Source organism: Silene latifolia, chromosome 7 (assembly GCF_048544455.1).
Source record: "Silene latifolia isolate original U9 population chromosome 7, ASM4854445v1, whole genome shotgun sequence".
In the NCBI taxonomy this organism is placed as follows: Eukaryota; Viridiplantae; Streptophyta; class Magnoliopsida; order Caryophyllales; family Caryophyllaceae; genus Silene; species Silene latifolia.
Genome location: NC_133532.1, coordinates 24,263,319 through 24,272,276, shown reverse-complemented (window position 1 = coordinate 24,272,276; position 8,958 = coordinate 24,263,319). Strand labels below are relative to the sequence as shown.

The following is an 8,958-nucleotide window of genomic DNA, read 5'->3' as shown; positions in this document are numbered from 1 at the left end:
GGGTACACCGTAGAATATCCCTAATTTTTATACAACAAAGGTAAAAATATACTCGATCCGTCTTACTTGTGACGGTTATAAGCTTGTGACCTCACAATGCTCTTTCACTTGCACTCCCACCAGTGGCGGCTCTAGGAATTGAACAGAGGGGTGCAGAAATTTTACAAAATCAAAAGACTTTTAGTACGTGGCGGCGAAATCAATATTAACTATAATAAAATTTCACAAATTTCACATACGTCTTAAAGGATGTCTTTTTTTAAAGGATTTTGTAATACGAGGATATCAAACAAACGCAAAATTAGAATACGGAAAAAACATTTACTCCCTCCTATTTCATTATATCTTCCCCTTTCTTTTGGGCACAAAAATTAAGAAAGAGGAAGAAAGAAGGAATAAAATAGAATAAAGTATTGTAAGTTGTGAAATTTATAGGTGAGAGAAGATAATAAATAATGAATGAGGAATAAAGAATAGATAAAGTAATGAAAGTTGTTGATTTTTTAGGAGAGAGAAATTAATAAAAAATGAATGAAACTTACCAAAAAAGGAAATAGGGAAGATAATCAAACTTGTGTGAAAAAAGGAAAGAGGGAAGATAATAGGAATTTGGAGGGAGTATTATATACCAAACAAATTATTCTTTTTGGTAATTTTTTTAATAATGATTTGACATATTTATCAATAATTTTATAATTACAATACTAAAACTACTTGTTATATTAGGGAGAGAGTATTTAATTATTTATTAGGCCTATTTTGTACAATAATAGGTGAAAAATAATTAAAAGAAACAAAAATCAGAAATTGTTGATTGCAGTAATCGAACCCACGACCTCTAGGTTAGAATAAATGCTTCTTACCACTGAACCAAACAAATGACAATCAAATATACACAAATTCTCATTTGTGACAGACGTTATCCGTCACAAGGTGAAGACGGGGCGAATCGATACCATTTACACTAATATGGGACGGACAGTGGATAGATAGTGGATAGTGTATTTGAGAAGCTAGTATTATTTTATTAGTGGTGGGAGACAATTAGTACATACCCATCAAATCTGTGTAAGAGGCACGTGAAAAATCAACACAAACACAACCACATGCTACCAAACCTTCCCATCTTCAAATCTTCAACCTATATTCTTCATTCTTCATATTCATCCATCTAACAATCACCAAATGTTCATCACAAATTCATATTTTTAATTAGCTTTGTAAAATCCTCATAAATTCACAACAAAAAAAAAGGCTGAAATTGATGTTGAACACGGTATTGTTAACACTGAAATTATTGATTTTGAAAACGGAATTGTAGATGTTGATGAGTAAGGTGTGTATTTTTTAATTTAAAGTTATTTTTTTGGTTCATCAGATTTTAGGGCAACAATATGTTTGGGTCGATATATTTGCATTTTTAGATCAAAATTTACGGCTGAAATTGTTGTGGTGTTGTTGTTTAATTACTTTTAGTTGAATGTTTTACTTCATAGGCAACCATTTAGGACGATAATAGACATATTCATCAATATAATGTATGATGTAATGTGTTGTTTTAGATGAAGGAAATCTTTGTTGTTGTTGTTGTTAAATTAGATGAAGGAAAATATCAAATTTTGATGAAGATTCTAATAATGTTGGAAACTTAAATTTAAAACTAATGTTATCAAAATATTGCTTGCATATATTTAGGGTTTTTACACATTAACTTAAACTTCAAACAACTTCAAAGAAATCTCATCACAGATGAGCAATTATCAACTATGTACAAGATTTGATTATTCAATGCAAAGCAATGGTTTATTGATAATTGTACAATATGTTCAATGGTAAGGAAAACTGGCGTGCACTAACCATATGTTCAATGTGTAATGTCAATTTAAATGCCAGCTGAAAAGTAGTTATTCAGTAATATATGTGACCATTTTAGCTTACAGTGTGACCAGTTTAGAGTTCAGTGTTACCATTTTAACCAAGGCTATAAATTTATTGATTGTCAGGTACTGATCTTTCACGCAGTTTACTTGGAATAAAAGCTTCAAAATGGGAACTTATTTACAACTTGTGTGTGGAGCATTTGTAGGTATAAACAATCATTGGTCCAAAGTTATGTTCGGTTGTGCTTTCCTGTCGAACGAGAGGGAAGAATCATTTGAGTGGTTGTTCAACGTTTTCAATGAATCCAGAGGTGAGTATGTCCGCCCTGTCTCAATTTTCACTGACCAAGACCAAGCAATAGCAAATGCCATAAAAAAATGTTTGACATTTGTGACTAATTATTAAACAATTTGCAGGAATCACTATGTGACCATATTTGAGCTTATATGTTATCACTTTAAACTAAGGTGATATCCTTTCTTAACATACAAGTGGTTTTTTTTCTACTGTGGCCACCTTAGCTGACAAGTGTTATGTTTTAAATTTTTCTTAACATCTAAACATATTAAACAAACATGGTGATATGAAATCAAATTTTGATAATGTCACCACCTTAACAAGGATATGTGACTGCTGAAAATGTGACTTTTGAAAATGTGATCACCTAGCTATGTTTGAGGAATGTACCAATATTATTAACTTGTTAACATAATTGGTGAGTGTGACCACCTTATCATACATATGTACCTATCTTAGTGTGATTATACAATTGTTTCTACTGTGACCACCTTAGCTGACAATTGTTATGTTTTGAATTTTCCTTAACATCTAAACATAATAAACAAAATATGGTGACATGTAATTGCATTTTGATAATGTCACCACCTTAACAAGGATATTTGGATAATTGGTGAATGTCACCACCTTATCATACATATACCTATCTTAGTGTGATTGTACAATTGTCACCATAACAACATATTTGCATCAACTAACATACAAACATGGTTACTTACTTGTTTAAACATGGTCACATATTTGTTTAAAGTAGAACGTGTCACAATGTAACCATTTTAGCGTGTAGCAACATAGGCTAACATCGTTGCATTTCTGTCATATTGTCTTATGCCACCACGTCCCTATATCAATGTGGCCTTCTTAGTTTGCAGCAACATAAGCTAACATGGTTACATTTGTGTCATAATGTCTTATGTCACCACGTCCTTTCATCAATATCGCCTTCTTAATTTGTGGCAACATAAGCTAACATGGTTACATTGTGTCATATTCTCTCAAGTCACCACATTCTTACATAAATGTTGCCATCTTACAGTGTATTACCATAAGCTAAAATGGTCACAATGTGCTTTATTGTCTTAAGACATATTATACATTGTTATTATGGATACATTTTCTTCCTCAGGGTGGTAACATTTAGGACATTGCAACTTTCTAACATAAGCCACGATGTTGCTGATGCAAGAGTTGTTGTGGATAAGCTGTTTGTTAAGGCTAATGAGGAGGTAACATTGATGCTTTCTAACCTTAATATGGAGGAAGAGGAAACAACAGTAGATGCCACCGTGCCTCCTATTCTTAACCCGTTATGTTGTACGACAAAGAGCCGCAGTCAACGAAAAAAAAGGAACATGGGGCCAAATTAAAGAAGAAGGCTAAGAAAGGGACTGAAGTAGAGAGTACTATGTACGTCTCTGTCCCTCGTCTTATATGACCATTGTAGGTGATAAAAATGTGTAAGATTTGCAAGCATGATCACCCATATGTGAGGGTGGATTTCTGTTTACATGTAAACATAATACTCTAAAGATGGTGATATATCAGTGGTTGTTGAATATGTTACCACCTTAAGCTGAAATGTACCTATGTTTGCTGAATGTTATAAAGACAAGTTTCTGCAAAATGTGATCATACTCTAAAAATGGTGACATATAAGTGATTGTTGAATATGTTACCACCTTTAGCGAAAAATGTGCCTATGTTTGCTGAATGTTATAAAAACAAGTTTTGGCAAAATGTGATTAATGTATGGGAATATGTTACCATTTTAACTAGATAACTAGTTTTGGAGCCCGTGAAAATCACGGGATCGTTAATAATTGACTGTGTTTAAGTGTTTAATTTGTGAATAACTTATATGGAGTAGTCCAGTCCCCCTCTCTCAATCATTTGTTTATTTTTAATTAAAAAAACACTCACAAATAATTAAAAAAAAAAGGTAAATAAATGAACACGACTGAGAGAGCGGTATTTTAAAACAAAAGTTTAATACACTCCAAAATTTGTATTCTTGATGATATGCAAACCAAAATGTGAATAGCTTGGTTGTTTTGAAGCGATGACACAATCCGTCAAATTGAATTTTCGGGTACTTCTGGTCTTATGGACAATCTTGACGTCATAAAAGTATTGGAACATGAATTTGTGTTCCATTGTCGTCCCCTGTTTTCAAAGGATTTAAAAATATGAGTACAAGTTTCTACCAAAAAAATAAAACATTAAAAGAAGTCACTCTTCCATATATGAACAAATTGCATTGAAATTTATTTTCTACTACATATGCAGTTAAAAACCTCCTAACTTCGAAATATATAGCGTGATTACTTTTCATTCATTATCCTTTCTTTCTCTACAAATATATAACCTTCTTATTACTTCACTTATAGTAAGTACACATATATAGATATAGAATTTAAATAAATACTCCCATCAAAATTCTAAAACTCGTACAATATGGATAATTATGCTAGTCTCGTAAAAATATTTCTTATCGAGTATGCAAAATAATTACGCGACATTCAAAGCACATCTATTTTAGGATCGCATTAACATATACATACCTCCTACAATAACATCATTAATTAAATTATCAAGTTAATTAATTGAATTGACACCTCCAATTAAGACTATTAAATATAAATACATGAACAAAAAGAAAAGGAAAAAGGAGACACAAAATTCCAATAAAATACCTTAAATTACAAAGAGAACAAAAAAAACTGACTTTTGTAAGGACGGGTAATGTTGGTTTGGACAACCTGGTATCAAATAAGACAATATGAATTGGTATTTTGATGAGATTTTATAGAAAGAAAATCAATGACTCTCAATTTTCTCGTTTGAGTTGCTAATGATTCTTCAATTGCTTGTTTAATTAACGGTTCTTCAATTGCCTCTTTAATTAGTGTTTTTCAATTCTCTCTTTATTATTTAACCATTGCTTTGACCAGCTTAAAGATTATATAATATGAAAGGTTTTTTTCACCAACTAACATTGCATTTTGCCTCCTTATTTAACCATTGTTTTTATTTTCATTTTGGTGCATTTTAAAGTACTTTGCCCTATGTTTATCTTGAAAAGAAATGGTCGTGAACTTTTATGTGAGCAACTTTAACAACTATTCCAAATAATTCCAAGGAAAAGTTACATATACTTAAAATATCACATTTTCTGTTATAATAATATACTCCGTAGTATATATAAGATTAGATTTGGGACAAAAAGTAAGGGAGTAAAGAAAGGATCAAAACTTTATAGGTGAACTCTAATAGTTATTATTAGTAGTATAAGATGAGCAAAACTAATTACACATTTCTCGGAATGACGCAATAAATAGAGATTTATGCATATACGATTCTAAACATAGCTTCTTCATATTCGACCATATATTCATCAAACATTATAATCAAAACAATACTATTATACTTTATACGAAATATTAGCCTTTCCTAATTCAGGAGAAAATAAAATATAAACAAATCATTCAAAAAACCAAAAAATATTGTGAGTTATAGAATACGGAGTAGTATATTTGATGGAAAACAAAAACATGATTTAAATGCTTGAAAGCATTGGAATTGGAACAATGAATTGGAGAATAAGAATCGGTTTCTAACTAATTACTATTTATGCATATTATAACACTATGATAAGATCAAATTGACATATGTGCATCGTACTTTAACAATTTGGCTAAGCAATTTGATTTGTAACCTATTTGACAAAATAAAAATAGAACATAAGTGTTACAAAGGAGACTAAAGTGTAGGAAAGAGTGAAGGACAATAATGTAACAACATGTCAACAACTTATTAAAGATTTTTGCTACCATTCGATATTTCAAATACACCATTGTAGAAAAAAAGAAAAACTGACAAAAATGAAAGAGTCATCCAAACCAAGAAAAAAAATCTGTAAAGAAGATCCATAGCCATTATTTCGAATCTCGTGCATTGTTATTGATATATGAGTATGTCATCCTCCTATAATATTAATACAAACACACACACAAAAAATAACTAATAAAATTCTGATTAATTCAAAACATAGTAAAAATAAAAAGTGAAACAATTAATTTAGTTCTCATTGTATAATTTACCTACCAATTTTTTGAATAAAGTTGAAAATTCATTCTCCTGCATTATTAATAGAAACACAAAAAAATAACTGATAAGATTCTAATTAATTCAAAAATAATAACAATAAAAAGTAAAATAATTAATTTAGTTCTTTAGCTATACCTTACCTACCAATTTTTTGAATAAAGTTGGAAATTCATTCTCCTGCAATATTAATACAAACACAAAAAATAATAACAAATTAATACAAAACATATGTAAAATAAAAAATGAAACAATTAGTTTACTTTTCTATGTATACTTTAGGTGCTATTTTTTTTAATAAAATTGAAAATTAGGGTGAATATAATAGCTATATATATGAAAAATTCTATTACAAATTCTCTCAAAATTTTATGAATGAAAGAAAATTTAAAAATATGGTACATAAATACGAAGTATATATAGTAATGATGAAAGGAAAGTCAAAAGGTCATTTAATTAAATAATGGAAATAATGGTTAAATAAATAAGGTAGAAAAATAAAAAAATTATGAGAGGGGATCAATGTTTTACATTTTTTTTTTCTTTCTTTTTTGTGTTTATACCTTATATTTTTAAAAAATTTTTACCTTATATTTTTTAATTTTCTTAAATTTGTAATCCATATCACCTTTTTTTTACCATGTCACATTAAAAGTTGTCACATCACAATTAAATTTGCAATGTCACATTTTTTAGGTTAACCTTTTAATAAGATTTTATAGGTAGATAGAAATTATTATAGGTTTTATAAGGTTTATAGCCATTATACAACCATAAATTCCAATATTTTAATTTTATTTTTAATTTATTTTGTGGTATTATTTAATTGGATAATTGATTGCCAAGAAACTCAAGAGGTGAATTAAATAGGAAAAAACGTTAATGAAAATTATGGGTGTTAACTGTTAAGTAATATAAAGAGTTTTTTCAATTTATTAACATATTATATTATAAAAATTAATTAAATAGAAAAATAATTTAATTAATTTGGTGGGTATTAAGTATTATGAAGAGTTTTAGTCAATTTATTACAATGTTTAATTAAAAAAATGAATTAAATAGGAAAAAATGTTAATAAAAATGGTGGGTGGTAAGTAATATGAAGAGTTTTAATTAATAAGTTTTAATTAATTTATTAACATGTTTTATTACAAAAATTTCAATTTAATTATAAATTATAAATTTTATTAACATGTTTTATCACAAAAATTTCAATTAAAATGTCAATATTAAGTATAAATTATGAAATTTTATTGTAAATTTCTAAGGGTTACATAAATTTGGGAAAACAATATATTTAATATACAAAAAGCTTTTAAGAATATAAATAATATCTTATAATATTATAGATAAGTGAATTAAATTAATTTATAGATAAATGAATTAAATTAATGCCATGTAATTTTTCTTACCTAATCAAAAAAAAAATGTAATAATAAATTAATGCCGGTTGACGAAATGAGCTGAAAAAGGGGGATTGTCGTTATCGGTAGCAACGGTGATGACGTGAGCTTCAAATGTCTGGGTGGCTTTTTTTATCATACGTGGCATTATCTACGTGGACTTAATTAATCGTTTTAGGGTAGCCTTTTAATAGTATTTATAGATGTAAGGTGATAAAAATTTAAGTTTTGCAAGCATGATCACCCATATGTCAGGGTGGATTTCTGTTTACATGTAAACATAATACTCTAAAGATGGTGACATATAAGTGATTCTTGAATATGTTACCACCTTAAGCGAGAAATGTACCTATGTTTTGCTGAACGTTATAAAAAAGACAAGTTTTGCCAACATAGGGATGATAAGTTCTGCTTCATAACATGGTAACACTGCTGTACAACATGAAAATGTCACCACATTAATGCTAAACTGTCACCACATTAGTCTACATATATGACAACATTGTTATGTTATAAGGTTGTTATAAAACAAGGATTATCGCACAATCCCCACCATCATGAAGGTCTTAAAAGTGTGAACCAAAATATTACATTGTTAAGCCAACCACCAACTACTAATCCAAAATATTACATCATTAATCAACACCGACGGTTACATTAACGGTCTCCAAAACATTGTCCACCTGATCAAGACGGGGTCGTTTTCCAATTGTTGCGTGAATGTCTCTTCTGATGCTTCCGCTTCTCCATCAGATCCGCTTTTCGCTTTTGCTGCACCGCTTCAGACACGCTAGGATCCGCCATGCTCCAACTCCTTCGAGCATTCTCCAGCGGTGGCCTTTTTCCTGTCCACTTTCAAAGGCTCTGGTTGCACATGAATATCTGCGGAATAAAAAATGGCTTATAAATTTGCTAAAGAAAACACTCATGTCACCATTAACTCCAATAATAGTGCCAATTTAGATGCTTTCACAACAATCACGCACCTAAAAAAAAAATAGGTATCTCATCTTACAAACATGATGACATTTCTTACTATTAACAAACATGTCACCATTTAAGACGAATAGATATCACCATATTAACCTAAGCTTATTACATTACCCTAATGTTCAACTCAACTGAACACCTGTACATATTACAACTAAGGTGATTACATTTTGATACTAAAAACTATGTCACCATTATTCCTACTTAATGTTACCATTTTAAATGCTTTCACATAAATTCACCCACATCAACAATGTGGTACATCAGCTACCAAAGATGGCCA

General features: G+C 29.5%; 1 long non-coding RNA gene across 1 annotated transcript; it reads left to right on the top strand.

Moving 5' to 3' along the window:
- The first annotated feature begins 1,072 nt into the window (after nt 1–1,072).
- Nucleotides 1,073–3,482, top strand: LOC141590971 (uncharacterized). The gene is made up of 4 exons (XR_012520564.1): nt 1,073–1,336; nt 2,004–2,191; nt 2,298–2,348; nt 3,305–3,482. It is a non-coding gene; the product is annotated as an uncharacterized LOC141590971 (long non-coding RNA).
- The last annotated feature ends 5,476 nt before the right edge of the window (nt 3,483–8,958 follow it).